Below are 21,452 nucleotides of genomic sequence, written 5' to 3' on the forward strand. Positions count from 1 at the left end.
CACCTGGCATGCAGTTGGCACTCAGGTGCTGAAGAAACCCAAAGGCCCTGGGCAAGTGGCTTCACCTCTCTGAGCCTCAGTTTCCCACACGCTGTAGCCATTAATAACCATCCTAGTCGTGGCAAGCAAACACACACACACACACACACACACACACACACACACACCCTCTTTAGCTCTTGATAGTCTGCCAGGTATCATGGCCTCATTATCAGAACAGATAACGCCAGCCCGCCTTGACCCTATTTTACAGGTGAGCCTGGGAGCCACGGATGCCTCTGAGAGGTCCCACGTGGCTCCCCAACCCTGTTCACCTCATTCCAGGTTCTTCCCATCACACCGTGAAATGAGATCACGGGTGTGAGATGATGTCATTAACAAGGAGCTTTGTTGAGAGGCAGGGTTACCAGGAGAATCTGGATCTCCATAGATTGGGGGGAATCCCAAGCCCTTCTGTCACCTTCTCTTGCAGACGATCCCCCCCCACCCCACCCCGCCAGGGATGGAGCTTCCAGTCTTGAGCTGACCTCTCCCCTCTCCTCCACCTCCCAGGGGCTTTCCCAGGCGGCTTTTCCTGGAGGCTGGGCACAGCAGGGGTTAGAGAGTCCCAGCCAAGGCCACAGGGCTCAGACCAAGGCCATGTCCCCTCCCCCACCCCACCCAGGACAAGAGCCCCCAGAATCCATGCCAAGCCCTCTTTCACAACACCCCTCTCCTTTGCATGGCCCGGGGGTGGGGGGTGGGGGGGTGGGAGGGTGGGTAGCAGAAGGAAGCCCTGCCTGGAAATGCAGACACCTGGGACACTGCCCCCAGGCCTGACAGCCCCAGCCTTGAAACCTTGAGCAAGCCCTCCCGCCAGGGTCAGAGGTGTCTGGCAGGGCCCCCTGCCAGGAGAGGCTAAGGTCAGGTCTTTAGTCTGGGCCAAAGGCGAGGAGGCTGCCGGCCCCGTCTTGGGCCCCAGCTCCAACCACACAGACTCTCACAACAGCGTCACGTGTGGTCACCCTGACCTCACACCAGGGTGGGAAACCCCCCGGCCACCTACCCAGAAGATGCTAATGGGGAGGGGGAGTGGGTACCCTGCAGGATATTTGGGAAGGTTTCCTCAAGCGTCCTTGCGGGTCAATCACCCACTCACTGCTCTAGGCCCCGGGACAGCTGGCACACACACTCCATCCTTCCTTCACCCCGCAGCCTCCCCCACACACCTGGCCGGTAATGTGAAGGAAGTGAGCTGGGTGCGTGCTGAGGGCCTCGTCTTCTCTTAATGGGGGCCCCTACAGGGAGTTCCCCGACACATAAGCCCTGCCTCAGGACCTCCAGAGTGCCTTAGAGACCCCGGAGTCCAGGCCAGGGAGAGAGGCCCACAGGGGGGAAGCTGTGAAGGTGGGAAGTCTCCCACCTCTGCCCTTCACTCCGTGTCCTGGGAGGTGGCCCGGCCATAGGCCACTGACGGGAGGGAAGGAAGCCAGCAGAAGCCGCCTCCTGGGCCTCAGGATGGGCTCTAGGTTGTCTCACAGGGCCCCACCTTGACCGCTTCCACAGTCCTGCCCAGAGGCTATCCACTTCCTTTCTCTTCCTCTTCACTTTGTGCTTCTTCCCACCTGCGACCTAACCCTCCTCCCAGTCTCATCATCCCCAGAGTGAAAACAGCTGGGTCACTCCACCCCACGGAGCCTCAGTTTCCCCGATCTGTTAGCCCCTAGAACAGTAAAGGGCACCTTTTATCTCATCGGGTATTAGAGTGACTTAACGAGGGGCCACTTGCACGAGGGTGGAGCAAGGACACGCACACAATGGGGGCTCCCCAAGTGCCCGTTTTCTCTCTCCTCCTCCCCTCCCCGCGCCCTCCAGCCTCAGCCGGTGCGGGGCACACACCGCCGCTGGCCCGTCCCCGCCCCGATGGCTGGGCAGCCGCTCAGCCCGGCATCCGGAGGCTCTCACCTGCAGCTCGGGCTCCGGGGCAGGGGGGCCCTGTGCTCTTCTCCGGCGGAAGCACCAAGCCCCTCGCCTGCAACGTGCAAGGACCGTGGCAGCTTCGGCTCGCAGGACCCCCCGGGTCCAGTTCGGTCCGACTGTCCAGCCCGTCCGGGACCCTTCAGGGGGCGCTGGACTCCGGCAGGGGCTTCCTGGGCGCTCGCCGCCTGGAGGTCCGGAGCGCCGGGTGGGGAGCCGCTGAAGGTCCAGGTCTCAGGGAAGGAGGCTGAGGGTGTCCGGGCTCCTGTGCACTCAGTCGGGGTCCTGGGGACCCCTGCGCTGTCCCCGGACGGAGGGCTCCGACAGCCGCTGCAAAAAGGCTGGGATCGACCCGCGGCGGTGGACCCGTATGGTGGGTGGGTGGGCCAGGAGCGGGGTCCCGCCCAGGTGCACCGGATCAGGGTCGTGGGCTCGGGAGTCCCGGCCACGACGCCCCGGACCGTGGGGTCGGGTAAGCGTCCCGTGGCGGATGCCGGGGGGGCCGGGGCCGGCGGGGCTGGCTGGTCGGGACGCCGGCGGGGAGCCGCGGGGGCCGGAGCCCGGCGGCGGGGAAGTCTTCCCGGTTCCGGAGTCGGCTCGCGCTGCAAAACGGGGTGGACCTCCGGGCCGCGCTCCACTTCCTCCTCTTCCCCTGGCGCCACGCCACGCGCTCAGCCCCGAGCCGCCGCCGCCGCCACCGCTGTCATCCCGGCCGCCCACCCCCACGGAGCTGCGGGCAGAGCAGCGCGGAGCCGGGCAGCGCCGCCCAGCGCCCCCGGAGCCAGCAGCGCGGCCCCGCCCGGAGGGGGCGGAGCCATCCCGAGGCCCCACCCACCGTCCGGACCAGGGCAAGGAGCGGGGCGCTCCCCAGGTGCCCGCCCTCCGCCAGCGCCGTCAGGGGACGAGGGCCAATAGGAGAGCGGGGAGGGGGGCGGGGCTCTGCGGCCTCTACCTTGAAGGGGGCGGGGCCAGCGGGGAGGCGCGAGGCTGGAGGGAGGACAATGCCCGGGCTGGGGCAGTTTGGGGACCTGAATGGAGGGCGAGGTGGAGAGGAGGAGGGGGAAGCGAAAAGGACTGATGTGCGGGGGACCGGGGTGTGGAGACCGCCTTGTATGGGAGAGAAGGAGTCATGCGATGGAGCGGGGGGTCGAGGTAGGGAAAGAAGCAGGGTGCAGGTGTGTTATCCGAGGTAGTGGAATCCCCAGGATAAGAGGAGCCCCCCGGGATTGTGAGACAGCCCCCACAATACTCTTCACCCTCCCCGGCTTCTAAATCCAGACTTCAGGGAGCGGCGAAAACGAAGTTTTGAAAATACAGGGGATCTCTCCTAAGCCTTTCCCACTTCTCCTTACGCGGGGAGGAACGTCATTATCAGCAGAGGATTGAGAGTGACCTTTCTGCCCTTTGCTCCCGTCCTCCCCAAGCGCCTTGGGGCAAGAGCTATGTCTGTTTCATACCCATGGAGTTCCCAGGACCCTGCTCAGGGCCGGGCACAGAGCGGGCCTTGCAGGGTTTTGATGTCTGTCTGAAGGAGCGAAAGTTGAATGGATGGCCCGGAGAGCAAAGGAATAGAGGCTCACACAGGTCAGCCTTACGCAGAGGTACCCCGTTTCACTGGTGAGGCCTCGAAAGCATTGAGAGGCCAAATGATGTTCTCAAGACCCTATAGCTGGGCCAGGCTATGACCCACTGACCACTGCAGCACTCCAGGCACAGCTGTGTGGCTTCAAACGGGTTCCTGGACCTCTCTGAGGCTCTGGTGCCTCATCTGTAAAAGCGCAATAAAGGTGCTGCTACTGGGCGGGCGCCAGGCTGCAGAGGTGGAGGGAAGTCTATTCCTGCCGGAGGACACGGCATGTGCAAAGGCCTGGGCTCTGAAAGAACACCTCTGGGGACCCCTGGCCTATTCTGGGAGGTTAGGAGAGGTTTCCCCGAGGGAGTGAGAGGCAGTTCAGGCCAGAGGTGGGGGTTAGCTAGGTTAGGAGGGAACCTCAGGGAATGGCCAGTGCTCTGGGCAGAGAGGCCAGTGTAGGCAAAACTCTGGAAGAGAGGGAGAGCGCTGCTTTGTTGGAGAGCCAGGCCAGTTTGAGGTGACCAGAGCTCTCAGGGCAGTGTGAAGAGGCAGACGGGGCCAGACAGAAAGGACTTCAGATTTTATTCCAGGGGCCCAGGACTCTGCTGGGGTCTTGCTCTTGACCCTGAACTCAGCAGGGTCATGCTGAAGCCCCAGTCTTAAAGATCCTAAATCTGGACTCACTGGCTGTCAGAGGGGTATTCTGGGAAGTTTTCTGCCAGGTATGGATATGGGAAAGCAGGTAAAGCAGACAGCATGAAAACACCCAACGCCCACAAAAGGCGAATGATGGGGGGCCTGTATGGTTAAGGGTTGAGTCCTCAGTGAGTCCTGGGCCCAGACACTCTGTCTCTTCCTCCCTATCGATACACCAACCTCTGAGTGTGGCTGGGAGCACAAGGAAGAGGTGGAGCTGGAGGCTGAAGTCCAGCCAGGAGTGGGGGTGCCTCTTTTAGCCAAACCCAGGGTCGGGGTGGGCAGGTCGGCCCCAGGAAGCTTGCACTTGTCTTATGTGTTGAGCTTGGTAATGGTGCTAAGAAACCCGCCCAACCAAATGGCTCAGTGTTGAGCGTTGACCTATGAACCAGTAGGTCATGGTTCAGCTCCCCATCAGGGCACTTGCCAGGGTTGCAGCATCCATCTCCAGTAAGGGGTGTGTAGGAGGCAGCCAGCCAGTCTATGATTCTCTCTCATCCTTGACCTTTTCATCTTTCTCTCTGAAATCAATAAAAATATATTCTTAAAAAAAAGCTTTCTTTGGGCACAGATACCAGGAGGGTGAGAGCTTGAGTAGAGGTGGTGGTGGTGGGGGGGGGGGCATATTACATACATAATACTTAATACTTAAGCAATAAAGAAAAACAAAGCAAAACAAAAACCTTGTGCCCTAGCTGGTTTGGTTCAGTGGACAGAGTGTCAGCCTGTGGAATGAAGGGTCCTGGGTTTGATTCTGGTCAAGGGCACATGCCTGGATTGTGGGCTTGATCCCCAGAGTGGGGTGTGTAGGAGTCACTGATCAATGATTCTCTCATCATTGACGTTTCTCTCTTTCGCTCTCCCTTCCTCTCTGAAATCAATAAAAAAATATATGTATATATTTTTAAAGGAACCTTGTAACTTCTCCCTCTGTGTAGGACCTTCTGTGGCTCTCAGCTGTCAGCATGATTAAGTTACAAGTCCCTAGCCTGGTGTTGCAGACTCTCCATTGTTGCTCTCTGCCAAGCAGCCTCATCTTCAGGCCACTTCCTTTTCCCCTCAGACCAGTCAGCTCCATCCACAAGCAGGGTATCATCTCTCCCCCGGATGTGGTTGCTCCTGCTGACCCCTCGTCTTCCCCTTCTCTCCTGAGTCAGTTCCTACTTCCCTGCTGGACCGAAGGGAAGATGCCTTGGGGCAAATGCCCGTCTGCCTTTTCGTTGCTGTGTCCTCGGAGCCTGGCACTAGTAAGTACTCAGTAAGTAATTACGGAATGAATGCCCCATCTCTCCAATCAGTGTCTCCTCCTCTGGGGAGCCTGTCTTTGGTGTGGAATCTCGCAGCTGGAAGGCTCTGTCATTACGCCTTTCTGGCCTGGGGACCCCACACCTCTGTGGCAGAGCCTTCCCACCCACCCCCACCCAGCCGAGTGCAGCCTGGCCCCAGGGAGAGCTCGGCAGGGGAGATGAATGAGGCTCTCAGACAGCCCCTGCTGTGAGAGCCCCCTGAGAGGTCCGGGGAGCAGAGGCCAGAATAAAAGATGGCTTTCAGAACAGACCCTCCGTGACCCCGGAGGCCCCAGAGGGAAGTGCCCAAGGTCGCCAGGGGGTGACCAGCCAACAGTTCTCAAACGCCCACGTTCACCTCCGGCTGCCCTCCTGGGGGGAGGAGGTCTCCTGACCTGGAAGAATCGGGCCTTTATGCAGCCGGAGAGGCCCATGAGGCGTGACGGGGGCCTGGCCGGGGCGGGGTGTCTGGGAGGGCTCCGAGGAGGCTCTGAACCTGGGCCTCTGGGGCTGCGGAAAAGGCCGCCCTTGTCAGCGGTGCCCCCCCCCCCCCCCCTCCGAGAACCTTCCCCTCCTTACATTCTGGCCGGACGGGAGCTAACGGTGCCGCTACTGCTCGCCGCCTCGGCTCTGCTGCCCAGCTTCCCATGTTTGCGGCAAATAAACATCCACTTTGTGCCGACATTTACGTTAGGGATTTAGCACTCTCTTCAGCAGGGGCACCGGTCTGTATAAAGCGTTATGCCCCTCGAGGCCTGCTTCCAACAAATCCTTATGTGCACCCACTATGTGCACCACTCTGTGCACCACTCTGTGCACCCACTCTGTGCACCCACTATGTGCACCACTCTGTGCATCCACTCTGTGCACCACTCTGTGCACCCACTCTGTGTACCCACTCTGTGCATGCGCTGAGCTCGGTGCTGGCAGGGGACCCATGGAGCATCGGGCAGGTGTGGCCCTGCCCTCCTGCAGCTCACTGTCGGGCAGTGTCTGTAGACAGCTGACCTTGGGGCCCTCACAGGACAGCCTGTTTTCCCGCTGGTCTGCCTCTGCCAGCTCCGAATCCTTCCCCCAGCTCTCCTGCCTGTGTGTGGCCCATTCGGCCACTGGCATTTTCTCCATCCTTCAAGCCCAGGACACAGGCTGACCCCTCTGGGGACCCTGCCCAACCAACCCTGCTGGGGGGCGGGGGTGGGGAAGGCATAATATTGTCCACTGGAGCCGGCCACCCTGCTAGCCCTTTGGGCCTCTCTTGGGACGTTGATCCCTTGGATCTTGGGCTGGTTGTGGGTCAGGTTTCCCACCAGAGTATGAGCTTCGGGAGAGCAAGGGATAGGGCGCCTCTCTATGCCCCAAGCTCATCCCACATTTACCAGTAATTTCTTAGCTGAGACCAAGCATTGGGCACCCAGGGCCTGGACAAGCAAGGGGTGTCCGGTCCGAGGGCGCTCTGCAGTGGTGTGTGCCGAGTGCCCTGTGGACACAGGAGGCTGCTGGGGAGGGGAGGGTGCATCAAGGGCAGCCTCACAGGGAAAGTGACACTTGAGTTTGGCACCACACACACGTCCTGGCCCAGTCACCTTCCCTCTCTGTGCCTCAGCCTCCGTGTGACTAAAGCATAGAGGAAAGCAGTGGCCCCACAAAGGTGATACAGATGAAGAGAGACCTGGTGGCGACATGTTCATTTGGCTGCCTCTGCTGCCCCCTGCTGGGTAATACTGGTCAGTGCAGAATAATTACAAACTTTGTTCTCAATCATTTTCACAGCCCAAAATTATAGATCACAGATAAATTATTTTTATATAGTTTATGTTGTATTTAAAGTATTATAAATTAAAATGGAGACATTTACAAAATTTTAATTAATTTAATAGCAATCTTATTAAATGTTAACATATATTTTTTACAAGACATATATTTTCCAAAAACAAAAAATTATTAAGAGTGGCATTGTTTTATATGTTTACAAATTTCTTTAAACAAATTGATGTTTCTCTCTCTCTCTCCTTTCCCCTCTCTCTAAAAATCAATTAATCAATAATTTTTTTAAAGATGTGGTACATAGCCAAAACCGGTTTGGCTCAGTGGTAGAGCGTCGGTCTGCGGACTAAAAGGTCCCAGGTTCGATTCTGGTCAAGGGCATGTATAATACATTGGTTGTGGGCACATCCCCGGTAGGGGGTGTGCAAGAGGCAGCTGGTTGATGTTTCTCTCTCATCGACGTTTCTACCTCTCTATCCCTCTCTCCTCCTCTCTGTAAAAAATCAATAAAATAAATTTAAAAAAAATAAAATAAAGATGTGGTACACATATGCAATAAAATATTACTCAGCAATAAAAAAGAATGAAATCTTGCCCTAGCCAGTTTGGCTCAGTCAGAAGAGCATGGTCTCCGGATTGAAGGCTTCTGGGTTCAATTCCATCGAGGGCATGAACCTCAGTTGCAGGCTCAATCCCAGGCCCTGGTCGAGAGGAAACAATTCCAGTTGTTTCTCTCACATCGATGTTTCTCTCTCTGTCTCTCCCCTCCATTCCACTCTCTCTAAAAATCAATGGGAAAATATCCTTCGATGAGGATTAACAACAACAACAACAAAAAGGGAATGAAATCTTGTCATTTGCAACAACGTGGATGGACCTAGAGGGTATTATACTATATGAAGTAAGTCAGGCAGAGAAAGACTGATATTGTATAATCTCACTTATATGTGAAATCTAAAAAGCACACAAATAGATGAATGAACAAAAACCAAAAGTATACTTTTAGAGGACAAGATGATGGTTGCCAAAGGTGGGGGTGGGAATAAAGTAAAAGAAAAAAGTATTGGGTAGTTAAAGAAAAGATTATTATACGTAGGGGATAAAATGGGATCCTCAAAGATATCAATGTGATTACAAAGTTACTGATCAGTTCACATTCAAGCATACACACACACACACACACACACACACACACACACATACATGAAGAGGTAATATGCAAATTGCCTGGGACATCTTAACATCATGACTGCTCAGAAGGAGGCTGTGCGCACAGGTGGGCGGGAGGGGAATGCATGCAAGGTGAGGCAAGCCATGGATGGCCCAGGTCCAGAATGGAGACAGAAGGTCCTGCCAGCCATGACGTGCCAAAAGTCCCACCTCTGCACATGAGATACAGAGGAAATACCTTTTCTGACCGCTCAGGGGCTAAGCTCCCCGTATGCCACTCGCAGTGCTCTTGGTAACTTGGATAATAAGAATCCAAGAAGGTGATCTAGGGTTTTTCCACCTCACTCCTGGAGGAAAAAACGAAGGTCCTGCTGGATGGCTAAGAAATGTCATATCCTGCCCTACCCGGTTTGGCTCAGTGGATTGAGCCTCGGCTTGTGGACCATAGGAGCTGGGTTCGATTCTGATCAAGGGCATGTACCTAGTTTGTAGGCACCTCTCTGGCCGGGCCCAAGTCAGAGCTCATGCAGGAGGCAGCCAATCAAAGTGTCCCTCTCACACTGGTGTTTCTCTCTGTCTTTCCCTCTCTCTTCCATGCTCTCTAAAAATCAATGGAAAATTATCCTCAGGTGAGGATAAAAAAAAAAAAAAAAAAAAAAAGAAGAAGAAAGAAATGCCATATCTTATGAAAAAGACGCCTTGAAAATGCCCAAAGAAAGTTGTCATTTTTTCGTGGTGAAGGGACTGGAGTCTGTGTTGATGAAAACACTTTGGTTGCTGTGGCAGCTGGCAGTGGCAGCAGCAAGGTGATGGGGTGGTGCCTTCCCCTGATCAGCCCAGTTGCCTCCCACAGAGCTGTCAGTAGGACATTCCTTGATGGCTCCTGGACTGAGAGAGGGGGCAGGCTGGGCTGAGGAACCCCTTCTGTGACCCCCCCCCCCAGTGCATGAATTTCATGCACTGGGTCTCTAGTAAGAATAATAATTAAACTGAAAACATGTTAAGTACTTACTAAAAATTACCTATAAACAAAACAAACAAACAAAACACACACAAATAAAATATAAAACTCTAGCCCTGGCCAGTTAAGTTAGCTCAGTTGGTTAGAGCATCATCCCAAAATGGCAAGGATGGCGAGGCTGTGGGTTTGATCCACCAATGAATTCATAGATAAGTGGAACAACAAATCGATGTTTCTCTCTCTCTAAAATCCATAAGTAAATTTAAAAAAAACATTTAAAAAATAAAACTCTAAAACAATATTGTTGAAAAAAAAACACCACATAACAAAATTTACATTTTCACCATTTTAAAAAAATATACTTTGTTGATTTTTTTACAGAGAGGAGGAGAGAGGGATAGAGAGCTAGAAATGTCAATGAGAGAGAAACATTGACCAGCTGCCTCTTGCACATCCGGGGATGTGGCTGCAACCAACGTACACGCCCTTGACCGGAATCGAACCTGGGACCTTTCAATCTGCAGACCGACGCTCTACCACTGAGCCAAACCGGTTTCGGCACATTTTCACCATTTTGAAGTGTACTGCTCAGTGGTATTAAGTACATACATATTGTTGTGCTACCATCACCACCATCCATCTCCAGAACTTTTTCATTTTGTGAAAATGAAACTCGGTACCCATTAAGCAATAACTCCTTATTTCCTATCCAATGCCACAGGCAGGTCCTGCCCATGGCACCCCCTCACCCAGGCATCAGCCAAGGCAGATTTCCTGGCAGGACACAGGAGGCGATGAAGGGAAGTGCCTAGCCCTGTGCTCTGTAATGGCTCTTACAATAAAAGCAGTGAAGACGAGACACCCAGAGAAAGCTTTGAGCACAAGTGGGATGTGGGCAGACATTTTAGGGACTTCACTGTGTGCAAGGTGGAAAGGAAGGGGTAAGAACAGAGGCAGCAAGAAAGTGAGGAGACAGATACCAAAATCCGGGAAAGGATGAAGGAGGGGGGTCATGGGGGGTGGGGAAGACGGAGCTGGGAAAACTTAGAGGCACTCTTAGCTGCTGGAGGGCTGACCCCGCTGCCTCTGAGCTCCGGGTCCTGGATGTTCAGGGTGAGGCTTTGTCAGGGTCCTTTCTGTGACCGGCTGACTACCCATGCCAAATGGCAGTGAAAGGCTTCTTGTCCAAAAATTATTAAGAATTTCAAAATGGTGACACCAGAGCATTAAATCAAGAGCAGGGCCCTAGTTGGTTTGGCTCAGTGGATAGAGTGTCGGCCTGCGGACTGAAGGGGCTCGGATTCGAGTCCAATCAAGGACACATGCCTAAATTGTAGACTCAGTCCCCAGTAGGAGGTGTGCAGGGGCAGCCAATCCCTGTTTCTCCTTACCTCTCTAAAAATCAACTTTTAAATCTTTAAAAAAAAATACAGTTATTTATAAAATATTTTTAAAAATCAAGAGCTGAGTCCTCAGCTTAGAGCCAAACTGATAGTAATTGGCGATTATTGTCCGATTTAGAAGGAGGGGAGGGTGTGGAGGTGGGGGAAGAGGACTGCCAGTAAAAGTTGAATTTCAGATAATGTTTTATAATAAATGTGTTTGGTGCAGTATTTGTAATAAAAAATGCTTTGTTGTGTGGACTAAAAAGGGGCCACATACTAAACCTGGCAAGCTCAGGGGAGGCCTGTGTGGCAGCCTTACAAACTCAGACGGAAAGTGACCACATAGGATGGTCTGAAATTAAAACTACTTAACCATAGTCATGTCCTACGCCGATATCCTCCCTGACAAAGGTCACTCTTTACCTCAACGGAGCCTGTCTATGGTCTCTTGGATCTACAGTAACAGACCTGTGGGAGGTCAGAGTAATCCCCTTTGTGCTCAGGGCACAATCACCCCCCAGAATGAGAGCCCACAGACCCCTCACTGTTATCTTATCTCTCCACCCCCCCTCCCCCCATACCATCTCTATGGGCTATAAATGTTCATTGTTAACTGTCCTCTACCCACCAATGTAAAAGAAGCATGTGACTCTTCATTTTACTCTTTATCCAATCCCAGAGGTTTCGCCACTTTGCTTTTTCCTGATTCCCTAATCTATCACCAGTGGATTTCATGTAACCCCCCTCTGTCTTCTCCTTTGATTGTGACGTGTAAAATAAGTGGTAAAACTCCCATTTTCTCAATCTGCTGAGAGTTTGCTTCCCAGTGATTATTGTCAGTTTGGCTCAAATAAACACATAAAAATTCTTTACAGATTTGGGTGTTTCTTACGTCAACAGTTGTTTGTCTGAAATTCAACTTTAACTGGGAGTCCTGGATTTTAGCTGGCGGGTGATGTTTCCCACTGGGCCCCGATGTCTCCTCCATTACCTGGGGCTCTTGGGAGAAGGGTTCCCAAACATTAGCCTGCATCAGAATCACCCGGGGGGGTTTGTTAAAACAGACTGCTGGGCCCTGACCGGTTTGGCTCAGTGGATAGAGTGTCGGCCTGGGGACTGAGGGGTCCTGGGTTCAATCCCAGTCAAGGGTACATGCCCAGGTTGCAGGCTCAGTCCCCAGTGGGAGGGTGCAGGAAGCAGTCGATTAGTGATTCTCTGTTATTATTGGTGTTTCTAGTTCTCTCTCCCTCTCCCTTCCTCTCTGAAATCAATAAAAAATATATTTAAAAAGAAAAACAGCTTTCTGGGCTCAATCCCTGAGTTTTTGATTCACAGATCTGGGGTGGAACTCAAGAATTTTCATTTCTAATGAGGTGATGCTGACACCAGGGACACATTCTGAGAACCACTGTTCTAGGAGTCTGTCACCCTAGTGAAGCCCACAAATAGGACACAGAAAAGTGCAGTGACACAACATTACCACTAGAGGGTAGAAGTGCCCACTAGGCAGGCCTCAGGTGGCACCTACAACCCTGAGGCTAAGATTACACCTTTGCTAAGTGCTGGTTCTGTGCCTGGCCATGTCCAGGGCCCTGGCTATCACAAAACATGGGTCAGAGCCCAGCTGGCATGGCTCAGTGATTGAGCGTCGACCTATGAGCCAGGAGGTTATGGTTCGATTCTGTTCAGGGAACATGCCTGGGTTGCAGGCTCAGTCCCCAGTGTGGGGCATGGAGGAGGCAACCAATCAATGATTCTCATGAATCACTGATGTTCCCATCTCTCTCTCATTCTTCCTTCCTCTCTGAAATCAGTAAAAAACATATTTTTTTAAAAAAACAAACGAAAAACAACATGTGTCAGACTTAGCGCCCGTCCTTAAGGAGCTCGGGGTCTGCAGAGAGAGACAAAGGTGTTATCTGGCGATTACAATTGGTGCTGAGGTGGTGGGAAGTGCAGAGTGGGATGGAGGGGGGAAGGCTGTGGGGGCCCAGAGGAGGCTGGGGGTGGTAATCAGGCTGGCTTCCTGGAGGAGCTTGTCACCTGAACCACGAGCAGGAGTCCCTGAGGGGGGGATAAGAGGAAGAAGGGCGTCCACAGGTTCCAGGGCACACAGGCGGAGACGTGTCGGCTGTGCCCCAGGAGAAGTGTGGAAGCAGGGACCAGACTTGGTGGGTGAATATTGGCAAAGCTGGCAGGGGCTTGGCTGGATCTGGAGGGTCTCAGCGAACACCCAGGAGGTTTCAAGTAGAAGGTGTGTTAGAACGATCCCCTGGCCACTGTGAGGAGGAGGAGAGACCAGGGGCAGGAAAGCTAGTGAGGAGGCTGGTGCAATGGTCCAGGAAGAGAAAGCAAGAATGGCAACGGTGTCTCATTCATTCATTCATTCATCCATCCTTACTTTGCACACTTTATGGAACAAATTCTCTGAGCAAAGTCCTGGGCTGGGTTGCTAGGACTGGGTGTGATCAAGACAGACGGTTTCTGCCTTCTCAGAGAGCTTACATTCTAACAACAAAGACTATTATCCAGAAGCCAGTGGCACAGTGAGCAGCCAGTGACAGCAGAGTGAGCAGCCAGCACAAGGGACACTACGGAGACAAATGGCAGGGTCTGGACAGTGGTCGAGGGTGGGGGGCATCTCTCAGGAGAGCCCCTGACCTGGGAACCCTGACCTAGTGAGCACAGAAGCCTCTTTCAGCCGGACTCTGGCGCCCGCCCCATCGCAGCCCAGAGTTAACAATATGGCCATTGATGGCTGCTGCCTCTGATGAAGGTCCAACCTCTCCTGCCCCCAGCCTCCCTCCACTGCACAATCCTGGCCTTCAGCGGGAGAAAGAGCAGGATTTGGTGAAGGTACCAGGAGCCAGGCCCACTGCTCCACCAGAGTCAGTGTGCCCCCAGCTCCAAGTGAGCATCCAGGCAGGAACCTTATTCAGACGTCCAGGGCTCTCGTTCTAAGCATATGGAGGACTGGCCAGCCAGAAGCGGAGGGATGGTGGAGACAACCCTAAGTGCCAAGGGGATGCTCTGCAAGGGTGGTCCTGGATGCTCAGGGTCCACGGGGTCCACCACACGTATCTTCGGAGGTGGGACTGACCCCACGGAGGACGTTGATTATGATCAAGCTAACGGCATTATCACTTCCTAAAAAAGTGGCCTTCTCGCTGTTCTTGTAACAAGAACATGCCCATTCCGTTCTAGCCTGAGGCCTTTGCACACACAGTATCCTCTGCTTTGGGGGCTCGCCTCCACCCCAAGGCCTTCACGGGGTTGGCTTCTGTGGCCAGAAGAAGAATGGCCCCCAAAGATGCCCATGTCCCAATCACTGGCTATGTCAACTCACATGGGAAAGGGAACTTGGCAGGTGAGATTGAAATATGGGTCTTGAGCCTGGCTGGGTAGCTCAGTTGGTTAGAGTGTCTCCCGATATGCCAAGGTTGAGGGTTTGATCTCTGGTCAGGGCACATACAAGAATCAACCCATGGCCCTAGCCGGTTTGGCTTAGTGGATAGAGGGTCGGCCTGCAAACTAAAGGGTCTTGGGGTCTAGGGCATGTACTCAGGTTGAAGGATCGATCTGGGCCCTGGTTGGGGCGAGTGCAAGAGGCAACCAACTGATGTGTCTCTCTCACATCAATGTTTCTCTCTCTCTCTCTCTCTCTCTCTCTCTCTCTCTCTCTCTCTCTCTCTCTCCCCCCCCCCGTCTCCCTTCCACTCTCTCTAAAAATCAATGAAAAAATATCCTTGCATGAGGGTAAATAACAACAGCAGCAAAAAACACAACAAATTGATGTTTTTCTCTCTCTCCCCCTTCCAATGAATGAATGAATGAATGAGTGAGTGAGTGAATACTAGTTCCCATTCTCCTATGCCTGGTTTGGGTGCCCAGACTGTCAGCTGTGTCGCTGGTGACCTCCTTCCTGCTCCAGTCCCCAACTTCTGAGTTCTTTCTCAAAACTCTCTAAAGAGATGGGAAAACGGAGGCTGAGAGGAATCAGAGACTTGCGGGAAGTCGCATATACAGAGTCAAAGTCTGAGCACACACTGGAACCCAGGATGACTCTCCGCCTGGGCTCTGCCCGGCTCCTCCTTTCCCATTTGTTTCCCATCTTGTCTTGAAAATATTAAGCCTGAGGGAAAATTGTGCACGCAGTGTCAGCTGGGGGCCTCCCCCCCCCCCCCCCCCCCCCCCCCCCCACACACACACACATACACACAGGCACAAAGCTGAGGGCTCTGTGATTTCCATGAAAGGCACGTTTCCCTCCTGAGTCAGAGCCAACCCAGAGCAGAGGGCTTGGGCCTGGCTGGGCTGCAGTCCCAGAGCTCCAGCCTTCCCTGAGCGTGCTTCCCCCGCTCCCGGCTGGAACCTCTGGGCAGCGGCCAGCACAGCTGCATCCCCTCAGCAGCGCTGCAACCATAGGCCCACGTTGCATCAGCTCGGCCTGTCTCTGCGCTCGCTCCTGCCCACCAGCCAATGGGGCCTGGCTGAGTGTACAGATCACGTGGCAGCCCGGTCCTCCCTCGGCACTCTCAGCCAGGGAGGTGGGGGCGGAGGAGGCCGGCACTCCACTGCATCCGACATGGCCTTCTTCCCTCCTGCCCTGCCCCATCCGTGGCCCTGCCAGCTTCACCTTATTCTCCTATCTGGATGTGGCAAAGATGCCCTTCTGCCTGGCATGGGCCTGTTTTCCCCCAGCTTCTGTTCTTCTCACCCTCTGCGCCTGCTTTTACTCACACCTACCATCCATGGCATCCACTACTTTCCTGTGCACGACTCCCAATCTGTTCTCCCAGGGTGGCCTTCTCTCCTTAGTGCCAGACTAGCGGGTGCTACGGCCTCCTGGATGTCTCCAATCTGCGGACAATGGAGCTCACATCTTCCCTCAGAATCTCCATCTCAGGAAGGGGATCATCTGCCACCCCTTTGCCCAGGCTGGGCACACAAAAGTCCTCCTTCTTGCCTCTCCTGGGTCCTCTCTAGACTAAAGTGACCAGACGTCCCGCTTTTGGCGGAACAGTCTGATTTTTAACAATTTGTTAAAATCGGAACTTTTTAAAAATGCCGTGGGATGCGGGACAAATTATTAAAAATCGGGACTGTCCCACCCAAAGCGGGACATCTGGTCACCTTACTCTAGACCAGTGTTTTTCAACCTTTTTTGGGCAAAGGCACACTTGTTTCATGAAAAAAATCACGAGGCACACCACCATTAGAAAATGTTAAAAAATTTAACTCTGTGCCTATATTGACTATATATAAAGTAATTCTCTTGAATAGGAATCAAATAAACACAAAGAAAGTATTTTATAATTACTTTATTATGAAATATTAAGTAAACAAAATAGTGAAAAATTATAAAATTCTTGTCTTGTCTGCACCTACAGCACACCAGGCAACATCTCGCGGCACGCTAGTGTGCCGCGGAACAGCGGTTGAAAAACGCTGCTCTAGACCCATGGCCCCATCCCAGGTCTAAGCACTAGCATCTCTGGCTTATTATGACATCCTCCTCTCTGATCTCCCTCTGTCATTCTCCATTCAGCAGGCATAGAACTCCTTTTAAAACACCCGTGTGGCCTGGCTGGCTCGGCTCAGGGGTTGAGCATTGTCCTATGAACCAGGAGATCATGGTTCAATTCCTGGTCAGGGCACATGCCCGGACTGCAGAGCTTAAGCCCCAGTGAGGGGCATGGAGGAGGCGGCCCATCAGTGATTCTCTCTCATCATTGATGTTTCTTTCTCTCTCTTCCCGTTCCTCTTTGAAATCAATAAAAATATATTTTAAAAAACTACAACGCATAAACATCAAAGTGACCTCGTCACTTCCCTGCTAAATTACCTTCAGGAGGAGGCTCTGAGCTTCTGGCTCTCAAGCTCCTACTCGCAGGCTGGCCACCTTCTGTATCTCTACCCACACATACTGCTGCCCCCTGGCATGATGACACTGCAGGGATTCTTGCCTGCTTGCCTGTCTGCCTGCATGCATGCCTTGGCTGCTTCCCAGGAAATGCTTTAAGGGTCTCGCTCTTTTTAGCCGGAGGCCTAAGGCCGGCAGGCCTGTGGTGGAGAATGCCAGGCCTGGCCATAGGGGCTCCTGCCCCAGCCTCCATCTCCCCCAGAGCTGCAGGAGCGGTCCACCCCCCGGTCCCCAGACCCCACTCAGATCTTCACCTCCCACTGGGAGTTTCTTTTCTATTCACTTTATTAAAGCGCACACACACACACACACAAAAAAAAAAAAAAGAGAGAGAGAGAGAGAGAGAGAAAGAAACACACACACACAAACACACACACACAAAGAGAGAGAGAGAGAGAGAGAGAGAGAGAGAGAGAGAAACACACACACACACACACACCCCAGATTATAAAAGTAAATATATGTTATTGAAGAAATTCAGTAGGCAGCGAGGAGAAAATACAAAATAACGTGCATTTTCATCTCCAAAGATACACAGTATTGAGCCATTTAAGAATATTTCCTTCTGTACTTACCTGGCAGGGGAGAACCATGATCACGAAGGTGGTTTTCCCAGGGCGAGGCTTATCCATTGCAACCCGATGTGCTGGCCCCTGCGATTTCCCCAAATGTGGGAAAGTCGACTGCATAATTTGTGGCAGTGGGGGACTGCATTCGCACTCTTCCCTAAACAATAAATAAAAGAAAAATAAAGAATATTTACTTCTGGCCCTTTTCTCTATTATATCTATTTTTTCTATCTATTATTAACACACACTTATCAGGGGGAGGGGGGACATCTCCAGCCCAGCTGGTGTGACTTAGTGGTTGAGCTTGGACTTACGAGCCAGGAGGTCATGGTTCGATTCCCAGTCAAGGCACATGCTGTGTTACGGGCTTGATCCTGAGGAGGGCATATGCAAGAGGTAGCCAATCAATGATTCTCTCTCATCATTGATGTTTCTCTCTCTCTCATTCCCTCTTCCTTCCTCTCTGAAATTAATAAAAAAATATATTTTTTTAAAAAATAAAAGAAATACATTTCTAAACAGCAGAATTGTTTTTGTTGTTTTTTGTCTGTTTGTTTGTTTGTTTTTGTTAATCCTCACCCGAGGATATTTTTCCAATAATTTTTAGAGAGAGTGGAAGGGAGGAGAGATAGGCTTCTTACACTTTCTTCATATTTTTGGATTCTTTTTTCTTTTTGTTTGGATTCTTTTTTCTTTTTGTTTTTCTGGTTGGATGTTTTTTGCTTTCTTGTATTTCAAATCTTTGAGTTGATTCTTGGGATCCTCTAGTCTACTATTGAATCTTTGTATATTATTCTTTATTTCAGTCAGTGTATGTTTAATTTCTGACTGGTCCTTTTCCTTTTTTTTTTTTTTTTGCATTCTCACTAAGATCCTTGAAGGTCTCACTAAGTTCCTTGGAGGTTTTTTTTTTTTTTAGAAGATTCTTGAGTAAACTTGTAACTATGGTTTTGAACTCTATATCCAGTAGTTTGCTTTCCTTCATTTCTTTCATTTGTGACAGGTTTCTTTGTCTCCACATTTTGGCTGCTTCCCTGTGTTGATAGAGTGGCCTTGTGTGGTAGGTGTCCTATAGGGCCCAGTGGCTCAATCTCCCCAATCATCTGAGGTGGACACTCTTGGTGCACCCCTCTGTGGGCTGTGTGCACAGTCTTATTGTAGTTAAGCCTTGATTGCTGTTGGTATCACTGGGGGAAATGGACCTCCAGGCCAATTGGCTGTAAGGATCAGCTGTGTCTCACAATGGAAGAACTGCTGTGCAGGAGACACCTTTATGGGCAGGACTTGCTTCAGTGGGGCTTTGGTGCTCACTGAGTCTGCCCCTTGAGTGTGTTACTTATGGATGTGAAGAGTTGTAATCTGGTATCACACTGACTACTGGGTACACTGGCTCTTGGATCTCCAAGGAGGTACAAAGTCAGCCACTGCCTGAGGTTACCCAGTAGGAGCTACAGAGAGATCTGCAGATTCTTCCTCTTTGTATGGGGGGTTTGGAAGTGCCCAGATGAGGCCCAGCTGTGAAGCAAGGCAGGCTACTATTGCCAGGCCTTGGGCCTTCTTTTAGAAGCTTTGGGGCTCTCTGACCCAGCTGCAGTTTGATAGGTTTTAGGCTGAGAAAGGACAGGCCATTCATGTGCAAAAACCTCTGTGCACAGCTTGGGTGGGGTTGTAAATTGGGTGGAAAGGATCAGAGAAAACATCAATGACTGCCAGTCAGCCCTACACAGGAGAGGTCCCCACATCTCCAAGTCCTGCACCCCCATGCAGGAACAATGATCGTTGTGAGCATCTCTGAGAGAAATCCGCCTTCCCGTTCTGGCCCAATGCCAGCCAGTCCAGTTTCTCCCTGTATGAGTCTGGGTCCCCAGAGTCTTGCCTGGAACCAGAGTTCAGAGGGGCTTATATCTCCCTCCCGATTGAACACACACACACACACACACACACACACACACACACACAAAACAAACAAACAAAAAACAGCGCACCTGATTGCCAGCCCATTACTCATGTGCCTCCACACCTCCTACCAGTCCCAATGAGCTTTTTTTTTCTTTCTTTCTAGTTGTAGAACTTCTACTCAGCCAGCTTCAAATGATTCTGGATGATAGCTGTTTTGTCTTTTAGTTGTAGTTTATGTGGTTGTGAGAGGCAGCAAGTACAGGTGTTTACCTATGCCACCATTCCTGTTCCTTTTAATGCTTACTATATCTTTGTTGAAGTTCTCACTAAGTTTATCCATTCTTCCCTTAAGTTCCTTAAGCATCCTTATATCCAGTGTTTTGAACTGTGCACTAGTAGATTGCTTGCCTCCATTTTATTTATTTATGTGTGTATGGGGATTTTTCCTGTTCTTTCATTTAGGACTTTCCCCCCCCCTCCCCATTTTGGCTGTCTCTGTATTTGTTTCTATGTATGAGAGAAATCTGCTATGTCTTCCAGTCTTGGCAGAGTGGCCTTACATAATGGGTATTCTGGGGAGGTCCAGTGCTACAGTCTCTCTGGTCACCTGAGATGAGTGTCCTCCTGTTGTAGTTGATTCTTGAGTGCTATGTATTGATCCTCAGGCTGGCTAGCTGTGAGGATTGGCCATGACCACTGCTGTATGAGCTGCTGTCCTCACAGAGTGGAATTCTCTCCAGCAGGGTCAGGTGTCTGCCGAGACCTCTCTGAGTGTGCCACTTGTAGAGCTAATCTGGTGATGCTCTGTTGAGGTCTGAAGCCAGCCACTGGCGTTTATGGTTCTGGGGTCTTTCAGGAAGGAGTCTGGCATAGGTTAATGTCACACACTGCCTGTGACTGGTCTAGGGATATTTGTTAGGAGCTACAAAGTGCTCTGGTTGTAGCTGCCTGTGCTGGGCCTAGAAGCATGTGGGAGGGTCCATGATACAAACCAAAACTGGCTGCCACCAATACCAGGCCCAGGGCACCCCAAGAACTACTACCACCTGCCAGCTAGCCATTAAGCTCAGCCCCTGAAAGACTCTTGGGCAGAACAGCTGTTGTGTGAAGCAGGGCCTCAGGGAGTCACCAGGATGGGGCGAGTGGTGGTGTTCACCAGGTTACGACAGATTCAGATTTGGTGCCAGTGCTGGACCTGAGGCCACTCGGCAAAAGTCCCAGGGTACATCTAGGTCAGCCACCAACCGCCTGTGGACCTCTGCGGTGGGGTGCTGTCTGGAGGTCAACAGAATAGAGCTAGTGGAGTTTGAGAGGCTAATGCAGACTCAGATTTGGTCATGTTGGGGGAGGGTTCAACACAGAGACCATGGCAGCCATTTCTCTGGCCCTCAACCCTGAAGCCACACAACTCAGTTTCTCCCTATATGTCTCTGGCACTCAACCCTCCCACCTCTTCCCCCACCCCCAAGCTTGACAGAATTCTTCAAGTTTTTAAAGAAAGACTGCAGCACAAGCCCAGGCTGGTTGGTGCTGAGAGCCTGGGGCTGTGTGTGAGTTGTCTTAGGGAGACATCAGGGTGGAGCTACCGGTGTTGATGAGGCTAATGTAGAATCAGATTTCATCACATGAACAGAAGACTCAACACAAGAAAGAGGGTACCCGTCTGCCAAGTACCCTCACCCCAAAACCACACAACTCCGTTTCTCTCTGTCTCTGGCACCCCCGGCTGCTGCTGTCCCTCCACTGGATCCCAAGGTGAGTGAGAGTTGTGTTGTAAGAGGATGCCCGAGTTTCTACCAAACTTCCGTGCCACCCAGGCAGAGAGAATCTCTGCTGATTTTCACAGCCAGATGGTATGTGGGCTCCTCGTCCTGGCTCTGTGTTCTGGGCTGGAGGGAGGGCCTCTGCAACTGAGCCATCCCTCTGGTTCTCAAGTGCCACACATCGGTGTAGGGCCAGCCTGTTTCGCATCTCTGCCCTTCCTACTGGTATCGGCATGGCTTCTTCTTTATATCCTTAGTTATAGAACTTACAGTCTTGACATGGTTATCCATCTTGTTTTATAATTGTTTTATCCAAACTGTGTTATAATTTAGTTGTTATTATTATTTTTTAATCCTTACCTGGGGACATACGTGGTGAAAGGAAGGGAGACAGAGAGAGAGAGAAGGAAACATGGATGTGAGAGAAACATCAATCGGTTGCCTTCTGTATATGACCCAACTAGGATCAAACCCACTACCATGTATGTGTCCTGACCAGGAATTGAA

The 21,452-nt window shown here is 51.9% G+C and overlaps 1 protein-coding gene and 1 non-coding gene across 2 annotated transcripts in view; one reads left to right on the forward strand and one right to left on the reverse strand.

Moving 5' to 3' along the window:
- The window catches only part of GDPD5 (glycerophosphodiester phosphodiesterase domain containing 5), a 91,293-nt gene extending 88,553 nt beyond the window's left edge, over window positions 1–2,740 (reverse strand). The window contains exon 1 of the mRNA XM_045577914.1: window positions 1,945–2,740. The gene's annotated coding sequence lies outside the window, so the exon portion shown is untranslated. The remainder of the gene's footprint in view (window positions 1–1,944) is intronic.
- A 14,541-nt stretch (window positions 2,741–17,281) lies between these two features.
- Window positions 17,282–17,443, forward strand: LOC118713862. The gene has a single exon (XR_004986421.1). It is a non-coding gene; the product is annotated as a U1 spliceosomal RNA (small nuclear RNA).
- The last annotated feature ends 4,009 nt before the right edge of the window (window positions 17,444–21,452 follow it).

The sequence above is a fragment of the Pipistrellus kuhlii genome, unplaced genomic scaffold (assembly GCF_014108245.1).
Source record: "Pipistrellus kuhlii isolate mPipKuh1 unplaced genomic scaffold, mPipKuh1.p scaffold_m20_p_9, whole genome shotgun sequence".
Taxonomy (NCBI): domain Eukaryota; kingdom Metazoa; phylum Chordata; class Mammalia; order Chiroptera; family Vespertilionidae; genus Pipistrellus; species Pipistrellus kuhlii.